The sequence below is a fragment of the Neovison vison genome, chromosome 3 (assembly GCF_020171115.1).
Source record: "Neovison vison isolate M4711 chromosome 3, ASM_NN_V1, whole genome shotgun sequence".
NCBI classification, from domain to species: domain Eukaryota; kingdom Metazoa; phylum Chordata; class Mammalia; order Carnivora; family Mustelidae; genus Neogale; species Neogale vison.
Genome location: NC_058093.1, coordinates 96,234,899 through 96,247,839, shown reverse-complemented (window position 1 = coordinate 96,247,839; position 12,941 = coordinate 96,234,899). Strand labels below are relative to the sequence as shown.

The 12,941-nt window shown below is 39.6% G+C and overlaps 1 protein-coding gene across 1 annotated transcript in view; it reads right to left on the bottom strand.

Moving 5' to 3' along the window:
• Positions 1-4,533, bottom strand: part of MAP3K19 (mitogen-activated protein kinase kinase kinase 19) — a 58,736-nt gene extending 54,203 nt beyond the window's left edge. The window contains exon 1 of the mRNA XM_044240948.1: positions 4,480-4,533. The gene's annotated coding sequence lies outside the window, so the exon portion shown is untranslated. The remainder of the gene's footprint in view (positions 1-4,479) is intronic.
• Positions 4,534-12,941: the final 8,408 nt, after the last annotated feature.

Here is a 12,941-nt window from a genome sequence, read left to right as displayed (position 1 = left end):
TAATGGTGTTTGAGCAAAGTTTGCAATAGGGAAAGAAAGCTAACATGATTGTGTACGTGGGGCCCTTTGGGCCAACTCAGTGGATTACTGCTGTGGCTTGTATCTGAATGTAAAATAGGAATAAATGTATTATGTGTATTTCCCCCAACCAATTAAGTATCAAGAGGATTCTTCTGATTGTGACGAGCTAGTATGTAGAGAAATGCTAGTATCTTTAGAATTCCTGATCCTTTTGAGTCCCTGTAACTAATAATTTTGCCATTTGGGCAAAATTCTGGCAAAGGGAAATAGTCTCTATCTGGAGGCATTTCTTGGGGATTTGGACTTGTTGCCTCCTCAGCATGTCTATTAGGGATATCACTTTTATTTTTTATTTATTTAACAAAGAGAGACAGCAAGAGAGGGAACACAAGCAAGGGAGTGGGAGAGGGAGAAGTAGGCTTCCCACTGAGCAGGGAGCTCATGTGGGCTCAATCCCAGGACCCTGGGATCACGACCTCAGCTGAAGGCAGACGCCCAACAACTGAGCCACCCAGGCACCCTGGGATATCACTTAGAAAAAGCAGATATTAGGGGTGCCTGGCTGGCTTAGTTGGTAGAGTTTACAACTCTTTATCTTGGGGTTGTGAACTTAAGTCCCATGTTGGGTGTAGAAATTACTTAGTAACTAACTAACTAACTAACTAAATAAATAAAAGCAGATATTAGCTTGCTAGTGGGTTTTTGTCAAACCTGAATGCCTTATCCAAGGAGATCTTGTGGGTCTTGTGTCCAATATTTCCATTTGGGGGAACCAGAACTCAATGCCTAACAAGGACTCAAGGCCCAACAAGCATTCTTTGTCCAATGGATATGGTGTATTTCAGAATGTAACCAGCCTAGGCACATTGGCATCTTTGCTTTACATGAAAGAATGGTATCTTTTCTTTTGCTGGAAATTCTACCCTCCCATCCCCACCGCTACCACCTAAAGCAAAACTGCTGGTGAAGGGTACTATGCTTCTCAGGGATTACCCTAAGTGCCTGGGCCTGTGTCAATTATAGTTCAGTCAAGATGAAAGTTGATGTGTGCACTGGGCTATTGCAGCTGGTTGGCCTCGGTGCCAGCTATGCAGAACTGGTAATGGACATGGTTGTTCCACTCAGTGGGTAAAACTCAAGGCACTTCTCGTAGCCCTGGCCAATACTCCTCGTAATAAGCTTTGTTATATTTTTCCTGATTCTTGGGCTGCTGCCAGTGGTCTGGCTGTTGGGTCTGCCACTTAGAAAATTACAGACTGGAAGATTTAAAAAAGCACTTCTCTTTAAGGCCATGAACTGTGGAAGCAAACTATCTGGGTCAACTCATGCAGAAACCCATGGCAAGAGTCCATTCTCTGATGAGATAGACAAGAATAAAACTACTGATTGATACTGTACAACCCTGATTTTCTCCCCTGCTGCTTGAATCCATCATCATATTAGACATGACAATACAGCCACCAACACAGACCGGACACGAAGTAAAGAACTGTTATAGGGGTGAAGCTGCAGCCACTGAAATAGGATATGTAGACTTTGTGGTGTTTGAGGATACCTAAAGAGAGAGCATCTTCAACCTTATGGAGTACAGGAAAGGGAGAGACTTTGATGACCTTTGTTCTTTAGAACTACCCAGGACATTTTCTTCATGAAAAAAAATCTCTTGGAGAGTCTCTCCCAAACTCTTCAAAGCACCTTACATGTGACTGACTACTGGGTCTTCCATTCCTTGCCATACAGCCCTGATCATGACTCGATTGCCAATTCCTTTCTTTGCCTAGAAGTCTATTACTAACTGCAGTCAACAGCCCCACCTCTTGCACCTTCCATGTGAAACATTTGTCCACACCTCCAGATTTCTTCCCACTCCCATTCTCCTCAGCCATCACTCCTCATTCTGTAAGGATGAATGCTACTTGGCTGTTGGCAGGGACAAATAGGACTGATAACAGATTGAACTGGGAATCCTAAGACCAACCAGCCAGCTGAGCAATCACATGGAGACACTGTCAATCTGTGCCCCCTGACTAATGTAGGTCCCACTCAAAGAAACCCAACGATTGATAACACTACCTTTTTCTGCCCAAGGGGTACTCCGAGGATTATAGCTCTTATAGAGAAACCTGGCATTACTTTGTATGGTGCCTGAAAACATAATGACTTATGCTTTAGGGTGGTCATAAGAGACTTCCAATCTTTAAGTAAATACCATCTGTAGATATGTAGCCTCAGATGACTTCAGAGCTTTCCCAAAATGAAGCTACCATTGGTTACTTGAGGGAGTTTCCCCGAGGGATAGCTGACTTGTCATTTATGTGCCCCTTGTGGACAATTATCCCTAAGACAGATGTCCAATTAGAAAAAGTAGAATAAAATTTGCTTCTGCCTTTAGCTAAAGTTATCAATGATACCACCTCATCCCTGCAAGACATTCAGGTCAGCAGTCAAGTCACTGGCCAGGGTCGTTATGAATAGATAACGAATGATAGAACTGTTCTAGACTTCCTCCACCTTCACAGACTGCACAGGTGAAGTCTGTGCAATGGCTGATATAGACTGCAATACCTGGGTTGATGCCTTGGACCAAGTGAGAAGATCAACAGAGAAACTTAAGGAGAAAACCATCTGGTTGATGGCATTTGTTGAGTTGGAGGGGTTCAAGACCATGGATGGCATGATTGACAGTATGGCCTTGTTCCTCTGCTTGGAGTTCTCTTGATAGTAGCTTTAACTGAATATTGTATGAGACAAATTAATGGATGTGGTTTCTACCTCTGTTGGTCAGATTAATCAGAGTGGTACGCACATGGGAAAATTCACCAGGAGCCAAGACAGAGTAGAAATGAAAGGTAGACATTTTTAGAAAACAAGACTTTCTGGGTCTCTCACATTTCTATAAATTGTATGAGCAGAGGCACTGAATGCCTTTGCCCTAGACACTCTTTTCAAGCTTGTTTGTGTAGTGAACAGCCTTGGAAGCAAGGATTAGGTTTGCTTACTACCCATTATAAAAGATTTGGGCTCCCTAAATTTAGAGCTCCTGTCCTGCAATCCAACCTACTGTCTGAACAGGGGTCATCTGGTCCTCTTCCTACTATCATGTGGGAATTAGGATGAGTGAGATGATACAAAACTGATAATATCCTGGTAATCCTATTGTTATGAGTAATAAAGTGCTCTTTGTCTCTGACAAAGGGTTTTGATGTCTTATGCCAAGGATCTAAGAAATTGGGGCAGGCTAATTTGTTAGCTTATAAGCAGAGTAAAATCGTAGATCTTTCATATTTCTTGACATAGATCTGCAGATGAAAAAGTCTGAGAGAGGAGAGGATGTGGTTGGAGGAGGATGTGGGATCAGTGGAGGTGTTTGTTTATTTGTGTGTCATCAGAAAGGAGATACCTAAACATATTAAATTCTAATGGAAGGTAGCATTGTTGTCTGTAATAACATAAATATGGAAAGCACCCATGTGTCCTTCAAAGTAAGAAAGACAAATATGTTGTGGCATAAATGTATTACTAGACACCAGTAAAAACAAACAAACAAAAAAACCCACAGAGTTAGATGTCTCAAAATGGTTGAATATCAAAAACGCAATGATAAGAATGAGGAAGTTAGACAGGAACACATGTAGTATAAGTTTGTTTTTGTAAAACTCAAAAACAGGAAAAAGTAAATAATGCATTATTTAGGAATATAAGCAGAGAGGACAACACAAAGGAAATGATTAACTCAAAATTCAGGATAATGATTATGAAAGATGGGGGACACAATTCAGGAGGAGAATATAAAAGGCTTTTGAGGCATGGCAGCATCTAATTTTTGGTTTGGATGATAGGTACATGGGTGCTAGTGTCATTATTTTTCTTTAAGCTGTATATACATTTTTATATGCTACATTTAATAATTTGTTTAAAAAGTGTTACTAGAAAGGAGTCAAAAGAGAAAAAAAAAAAGGTAAGAATATCATCAAGAGAGGGGCGCCTGGGTGGCTCAGTGGGTTAAAGCCTCTGCCTTCGGCTCAGGTCATGATCCCAGGGTTCTGGGATCGAGCCCCACATCGGGCTCTCTGCTCAGTGGGGAGCCGGCTTCCCTTCCTCTCTCTCTGCCTGCCTCTTTGCCTACTTGTGATCTCTGTCTGTCAAATAAATAAATAAAATCTTAAAAAAAAAAAAAGAATATCATCAAGAGAGAGGATATTGAGATGGCTAAGCAGGGTTGAGGGTCCACTTGCATTTAGACTCTCAAGAATTTATAGAGGCATCAGCCTGCTCAGTTGAATGAAATTGTCTTTTTCATCTTCTTGTCCCCATCCTAAGCCATTTCACATTCCCTCTGAAGCCTACCTTCAGGCATTCTTTCATAGAGAGGTAAGTGTTTTGCTATTTGTAAGCACCTCATTCTTGGAATCTTTAGCTTAGAAGATTACCCATGGGACCCAGAACACAACACGGTACCTCTGTTAGATTTTCTTCTGCTGCAGTAATGAGAGGTGTATTCCCAGTCTCTGGATGCTGAAAGTCAAGGTTTCCAAGGATGGAATGGACTTTAGTAATATAGTCACAGATGAGTTCCACATCACCCCTTGAAACTACTTCCAGGAAATCATGAATCAGTTTATTTTTATTCATCTTGCTAATTCCATATAATCGCCTGACCCTGCCAAAGAAGAGAAACAATTTAATTAAACAAGAACCAACAAAGCATGGGTTGTTCAAATGTAACATATTCTATCTTTAGTGTCACCTCTTTCCCCTCTTTTATGTATGAAATAATGGTTTTAAAGACAATTTTGAAAAAAAGGAAACAGTAATTCTATTAGTGTTGGTTCTGTGCACATGTTTTAAATTATAAATAACAATTTTCACCACCACTTTGTGAGAAACGCTGTGGTACAGGAGAAGAAAGGATGGATCAACACTAGAATGGAAAGAACAGAGGCTCCGGAACCTTAAAGAACCTGGGTTTAAATCTCTCCTCCACAGATTCCCAACTGTGTAAACTTGAGCATGTCACTCAGCTTCTCCAAGATTAATTTCCTCATCACTAAAATGAAAATAACAATCCCCTCTTCAAATGGTGAAGATCTGAAGTACTATATCCAAAGCTTTGGCACTCCTTCAACAGGTGAATGGATAAAGAAGATGTGGTTCATATATGCAATGGACTATTACTCAGCCATCAGAAAGGGTTTACATGGACATGTTTGGAACTGGAGGATATAATGCTAAGTCCATCAAAGAAAGATAATTATCATATGGTTTCACGCATATGTGGAATATAAGAAAAAGTGTAGAGGATCATAGGGGAAGGGAGGGAAAACTGAGTGGGAAGAAGTCAGAGAGTCAAACCATGAGAGAGTCTTGACTCTGGAAAACAAACTGATGGTTGTAGCAGGGGAGATAGTAGGGAGGATGGGGTAAATGGGTGATGGGCATTAAGGAGGGCACCTGAGGTGATGAGCAGTGGGTATTACATGAAACTGATAAATCACCAAACACTATATCAGAAACTAGTGATGTACAACATGTTGGCTAGTCAAATTTAAATAAATAATAATAAATTTTAAATAAATATTAATTCAAAAAAATAAATAATGAATTTTAAATAAATAATACTTTAAAAAAAGCTTTGGCACATTTTATTGGTTAAAATTCTTGCAGGATTTTGTTTTCTTTCTTTCTTCCTTTTTTTTTTTTAAGATTTTATTTATTTATTTTACAAAGGGAGAGAGAGCACAGGTAGGCAGAGTGGCAGGCAGAGGGAGAAGGAGAAGCAGGCTCTCTGCTGAGCAGGGAGCCTGATGTGGTGGCTTGATCCCAGGACTTCAGGACCACAACTTGAGCCGAACGCAGCTGCCCAAAGACCCGAGCCACCCAGGTGCCCCAGGTTTTTACTTTCTTTAGTGTCATTTATTAAAATCCCTGTAACTATTTTCTTTATGGAAGTTTTATTTTCCTAACAATACCATAAACTCCTCAGTAGCAGGATCATTCTATGCCTTATGTTTTGTATCCTCAATAACTAGAGTACAATGTGAGTCATTGAAGAGCATGGTGGTCATCATTCCAGATTTTCCAGAAAAAACCTTATTTTAAATATGCCATCTCAGCTTTCCAAATCATTGAAATATCTCTTAGAGTGCAAATTTTTTTAAAAAAAGTATTTATTTATTTATTTATTGACAGAGAGAATAGAGATCACAAGTAGGCAGAGAGGCAGCCGGGGGTTGGGGGAGCAGGCTCCCTGCCGAGCAGAGAGCCCTATGTGGGGCTCAATCCCAGGTCTCTGAGATCATGACCTGAGCTGAAGGCAGAGGCTCAACCCACTGAGCCACCCAGGTGCCCCTTAGAGTGCAATTTTTGAAGTCACCAGACTATCTCCCCCATGAAGCCTCTTGCTGTTGGAAACAGCACAAAATCATTTGTCACACTCTATATTCCAACTTCAGCCTCTGATACCATAGTCACTGTAAGTAGGCACGTTATTTCTTTGAACTGGCAATTTACTTGCAATGAACTGGCATTTTGTTGGAAGCACAAAAACAAAAAGCCCATTTCATAGTACAATTTTGTGGATAAAAGTTGACAAAAATAAACAAGAAAATGTCTAGAATTGGTTTTTAATGTTCTATATACACAAATGCCTTAGAATTCATAGGCCACACTATATAGAGCCTTCTTTTTCAGAGAGAACATGTATTTCACCCCAGAAATAATACTATTTGATAAATTCATTCATTCATTTAAGAGGCTACTATATGTCTTTCAGTTGTTTCATTGACCTGTCACAGTGGAAAATATCATAAAATAGCTAAGACAGAAATGGAAGGAAAAAAATTGTGGTTAAATGTCAAATCAAGCAATGAATAATGAAACTTACAATGTCAGAGAAATGTGATGGTTATGTGACTGGAGCAAATCCGTTGAAAAAAGGGTATCAGTAATATTTGGAGGAGTGGAGTAAAGAGGAAATGACAGCTTTGACAGAGGGGAAGGGCATGAAAGAGACCCACAACCAGGGTCAATGAGGAGAGAGTGGACCAGAAGGGAATTTACACTTTACTTCTGAACAAGTTGGGAAGCCCAAGGAGAGTTTCGAGTAGTGTCTTTTAGGAACAGTGGTATTTTGAGAAGATTATTATGCTAGAGAATAGAAAGACAAAAATAGAAATTGAAAGTAAACTTAAAGGATTTGTGACTGATTGGCAATAGAAAATGTGAAATGGGTCCAAGAGGATGTGTTTGGGCAACTGGGGAAGACCTGATGCTGGGGTAGGAAACCATTTGCTTTTATAGAACGATAATCAACAAGGTCAGCAACAGAGCCAGCATGTAAGTAAGGTGTCTTATTTCCTTGGCTCTCCACAAAATGTGGCCTTAGGTGAGTGCAGTTTCCTAAACTAGCACGAGCATAAGAATTTTGCTGTTCTTAGTTATGAATAAAGATTCCCAGTTTCCCTTCAATTTAGCATGTATGGAATAAGGCTTGGATACGCCCTCCCATTTTTGTTTTAATTTGAAAATTTTTACACTTGATCTTAGCCAAAAGGCCAAGAAGCGATAATTTGAAAATTTTTAATAGACTCATTTTATTTAGTCATTTAAAAAAATATTTTATTTATTTGACAGACAGAGATCACAAGTAGGCAGAGAGGCAGGCAGAGAGAGAAGAGGAAGCAAGGTCCCCGCTGAGCAGAGAGCCCAATGTGAGGCTCAATCCCAGGACCCTGAGATCATGACCCGAGGCAAAGGCAGAGGCTTAAACTACTGAGCCACCCAAGCGCCCCTATTTAGTCATTTTTTTTAGTAGACTTGCTTTAAATAGACTTTATTTATTTTTAGAGTACTATAGGTTCACAACAAAATTGACAGGAAAGCACAGAGAGTTCCCATATACCCCTGACAACCCCCCCTAACCCCTGTCCACACAGCCTCCCCATTATCAAGACCCAGTACCACACTGGTACATTTGTTGCAGCTGATGAATCTACATACATCATTATCATCCAAAGTTCAGAATTTACTCTTAGGACTCACTTTTGGTGTTGTACACTCTAGGACTTTGGGAAAATGTATAATGATATATAACCACCTTTATACTATAAGAGTATTTTCCGCTAAAAATCCTTTGTGCTCCACCTATTCAACCCCCTGACCCTCATTCCTGGCAACCACCTATCTTTTTACTGTCTCTTGGACACACTTTTTTTTTGCTCAAGCATTCAGGTGATTTCTATCATTAGACAATTTCTGGAAATACTGACCTCGGTTAGAATCTAATCTTTCTTGCAATTTGTTTTCTTTTCTTTCCTTTCCCCTTTTAAAAAAACATTTATTTACTTAACGCATGGAGAGAGAGAAAGAGAAAAGTGTGAGCATGGGAGAAGGAGCAGAGGGAGAGAATCTCCAAGTAAACTCCCCACTGAATGCAGAGCCTGACACAGAGCCGATTCGGTGACCCATGAGATCACGACCTGAACCCTAACCAAGAGTCAGACACTTAACTGACACTTAATCTGAGCTCCTCGTTTTATCTTCTAATTGACATTTAGCATTACCACTTACTCCTTTTGATTCAAATTTCTTAGAAAAAATACTGTTTTTCCCTAAATTTCTAATAGAGAAAAAATTGAAATAGAGAATCAATTCTTCAAGTCTCTCCCTACTTTTGTTCAAAGTGCTGTTACATAATAATAATAATAATAATATAATGATAACAGCAATGTTGTCTAACATTTATTGAATGCTTACTACATGCCATATGCCATTCTAAATGCTTTACATATATCTTATCTATTTAATTCCAACAACACCATCAGGAGAGTAGTATTATTACCATATTTTACAGGTGAGGAGAATTAGGCACAGGTGTTAGCAAAATGGGCTCTCACCCAGGAGACATGTGGGTGCTAGCACCCAAAAAGACTTAATGCAATTGGTATTTAAAGGAACATTCGTAAAGTAGTCTTATTTTCACTTCTTTGGATCCTAGGTAGAGAGGAGTGGGTTAATCATTCCCACTAGCAGTACTAGGCTGGACCTAGTTTTCCTCTTGTTTTATTTTATTTTTTCTTTCTTCAACTCTGATCCCTCCCACTTCCCTCTGCCTCACGGGAGCCAATCTGATGTGCCCAAGAGCTATCCTCAGGTAGATTGCTTTAAAAGCATATAGTGCTATTACATATGAGGGCTTGTCTTAAATTTGAACAAATAGTATTGCTATTTACTTTTTATTTATTTATTTTAAAAGGTTTAGTTTATTTATTTGACAGACAGAGATCACAAGTAGGCAGAGAGGCAGGCAGAGAGAGAGATGGGGAAGCAGGCTCCTTGGTGAGCAGAGAGCCTGATGTGGGGCTCGATCCCAGGACCCTGAGATCATGACCTGAGCCGAAGGCAGAGGCTTTAACCCATTGAGCCACTCAGGCACCCTGTTAGTTACTTTTTAACTTAATACTTTTTTTTAAAGCTTTAATCTTGTACTTACGCAAACCTCTGGCTGTTTGCTTCTAATGACTGCATAGCAGGCCTCCACCACACTTTATTATTCCGTCACTTGGTTGCGGACATCTAAGTTGCCACCAACTTCCCACTCCATAAACAACGCTGCAAGAAATATCCCTGTTCAGGTTTTCTTAGGCCCTGTGCAAAAGTTTCTCTAAGGTGAATGAGTTGAATGTATTTAATTTCACGAAATACTACCAGATTATTCCCCAGGATGGCTGCACCAATTTACATTCCCACCAGTAGTGCCTGACTGTTTTCTTTAAGCTCTTCCGAAGGAAGCAGACATTTGGTTGATTGCTGTCACTTAATCATCATTATCATTATCATTAACATTGAAAAAGCATTGTACTTGGAACATTGCTAGGGGCTGAAGGATCAAATGACACACTTGAAATTAGGCCATAGAAAAATTTTAAAATCAGCATACATATCTATCCCGGTAAATGGCTTTGAAACTTGGATTTATATACTTCTTTTTGAAAATGTAACAGTATTTGCAATATCACAGGTAAAAGAAACAGCTTCAGAAACAACGTAAAGCTGAAAATCAGATATTCAAATAATGACTAGGCAAGAAATATATATTTATATCACCAGTTTATTCATAAAGTGGGAATAAAACCCCAAAGAGACTTCTTCGCAAGGTTATTCCCCCTAGCAATGAAATGACAATGCATGTTCAGGGGTTGTGGCTTAGTCCTTTAATGTTACCTTTAAGTGAGAGCATTTTGCAAGTAGTAGCTGCCATTCCAATAAAAAAAAAAAAAAATACACATTAAAATTTAAGCCAAACTGGAGAAGAATCCATGAAACAAGATGGGATAGGGAGGGAGACAAACCATAAGTGACTCTTAATCTCACGAAACAAACTGTGGGTTGCTGGGGGGAGGGGGGTTGGGAGAAGGGGGGAAGGTTATGGACATTGGGGAGAGTATGTGCTTTTGGGTAAATTGGAAGGGGAGATGAACCATGAGAGACTATGGACTCTGAAAAACAGTCTGAGGGGTTTGAAGTGGCGGGGGGGTGGGAGGTTGGGGTACCAGGTGGTGGGTATTATAGAGGGCACAGCTTGCATGGAGCACTGGGTGTGGTGAAAAAATAATGAATACTGTTTTTCTGAAAATAAATAAATTGGAAAAAAAAAATTTAAGCCAAACTATTATAAGGCTATAGCGTTCATTCTACTGGAGTTATTGTTTTGAAAGTAGGCTCTATGCCAACTGTAGGGTTTGAACTCATGACCCTGAGGTTCATGTTCTACCAACAGCCAGCCAGGCACCTCTGGAATCAAAAAAATTTTTTTAAAAAGAATTAAACTTGGCGCCTGGGTGGCTCAGTGGGTTAAGCTTCTGCCTTCAGCTCAGGTCATGATCTCAGGGTCCTGGGATTGAGCGCTGCATTGGGCTCTCTGCTCAGCAGGGAAAGTGCACCCCCCCCCACCCCCCCGCCTGGCTCTCTGCCTGCTTGTGATTTCTGCCTGTCAAATAAATAAATGAAATCTTAAAAAAAAAAAAAAGAGTTAAACCAAATTGCAACCTGAACGTTATCAAATCAAATCACTACCGTACTGGGCAATGTGGTCATTATTTGGTTGTTCATCATCTCACACACTCAGTTGTGGCTGGAGCAAGACTATGAAGATTAGATCAGCATATAACAGATTCCTATACATAGGTAAGTTCTTTCAATTAGCAGGGACAGACTCACATTGCTTTTTATTAGTGAGTTCCATTTACTCTTCTGATCTTCAATCTGCACATTTCCAAGTTTTTTTCTTTTAATAAGAAAATGTTTCTCAATTTTCCTTTTAGGATTGTTTTGAGTAATGGTTTTTAAGCAATAATATTTCTTTCCACAGGGATATCTGGTTTAGCAACTGGTAAAACCCAATGTCTTTTATCTCTGTGTGCATGGGTAGTCTCCGTGTAAAACAAAGCATTTTATTACACTGTACATTTCATTTGGAATCTTGTGTAATTAAGACTTAAAGTAATGAGAACCCCTTTTCATGTTGGGAAGATATGACCAGGTCACATATATACAGTACTGAGTGTTTATAAGAAGACTTACACCAATTAAAGTTAACATATACTTAAGTGACTAAACTAAAATGAAAGATGTCCCTGGGTATAATTAAATCGAAGGAAGTTTTCTCATATACTTTTCTAGCCTTTATCAGTTTAGCCTGTGATCTAGAGGCATTCACATAGGTATTAGAAAGGACTGTCTTGATATTTGAAAAATCAAAGATAGTTTACTACAACAACTCTAAGGATATAATTATTTGAGATTAGGATATAGTTTCCTCTATCAGTTTACCTGACGTTCCTCCTCTGGGACATCCTCTGGGGAGAAGAAAAAAAGTTGCAATACAGGGAAATACCTAAAATGTGCCGAAAAGTGGAGATTTTGGCTTACCTATGTTGTGTTTTGCCGAGGGAGCTGATACACAGTTGAAGAAAGACCAAGAAAAACAGCAGTCAACGTCATCCTATTTTACTGTGGCACTGATTTCTGGGACAGCTGTCAACCCACACTTCAGTAAAAGATCCATTGAAAAGCAGCATAGATACAGATTTTTTTCTTTGATTATTTTCCAATGTTGCACAGCTCAATTTACTTAAAAAAATAATTAAAACTGGTTCTGTGTGCACAAAGCCTCCAGTTAGCTGCAAAGAGACTGCTTCGTTTACGGGTTGTCACCCAGGCAACCATCCACTGTGCATTTAGCTTTGAGAATTGAAGGCAGGACAATATCATCCAGGAAGGAAAACAAGCATTGTGCTTGAAGGAGTTGGACCTTGGTGTACTTCCATGCTTGGCACAATTGCCGTTATCATCTTCCCTACCGAGAATTTCTCCAGGAAAGCCATACCTTTGTTATTGCCATAACGTGCCAGAAGGATCCCTTTCCAAATCTAAATCTAAGGTACAGAGCAGGAGACTCCAACAGGTTACCCCCAGACTGGCTGTACTCTTAGAGTCATGTTTGAGAAAGCACCAGGAATCAAAGTTCTTCCATCGGAACCTATTTCTTGCCTAGACTTGTGATATTCCCAAGCAAAGTCTTTAGGAAATGGACTGTATTTTTATTTGAGTCATAAATGCTAATAAACCCAGCTGAAAGAGACTTGAAGTTGTGGACTACAAAAACACTCATGAGGAAGTAGACTCAAGGTGCTCTAAAACATAGAGTCGTCTGCCATTTCTGTGCTCTTAGTTTTTTTTTATGCCAGTTACTGGAGGATGCAGGGGGTTTTCTTCTAAAAATGGCCTTGTTGTATATACTCAACCACAAAGGGTGCAAATATTTTATTGTAACAACAGAGGGCATTTATTTAATTCTTACTAGGTTAGTCCTTTGCGTTCATGATGTCATTTAACCCCCACAACAGCTCTAAGGAGTTGAC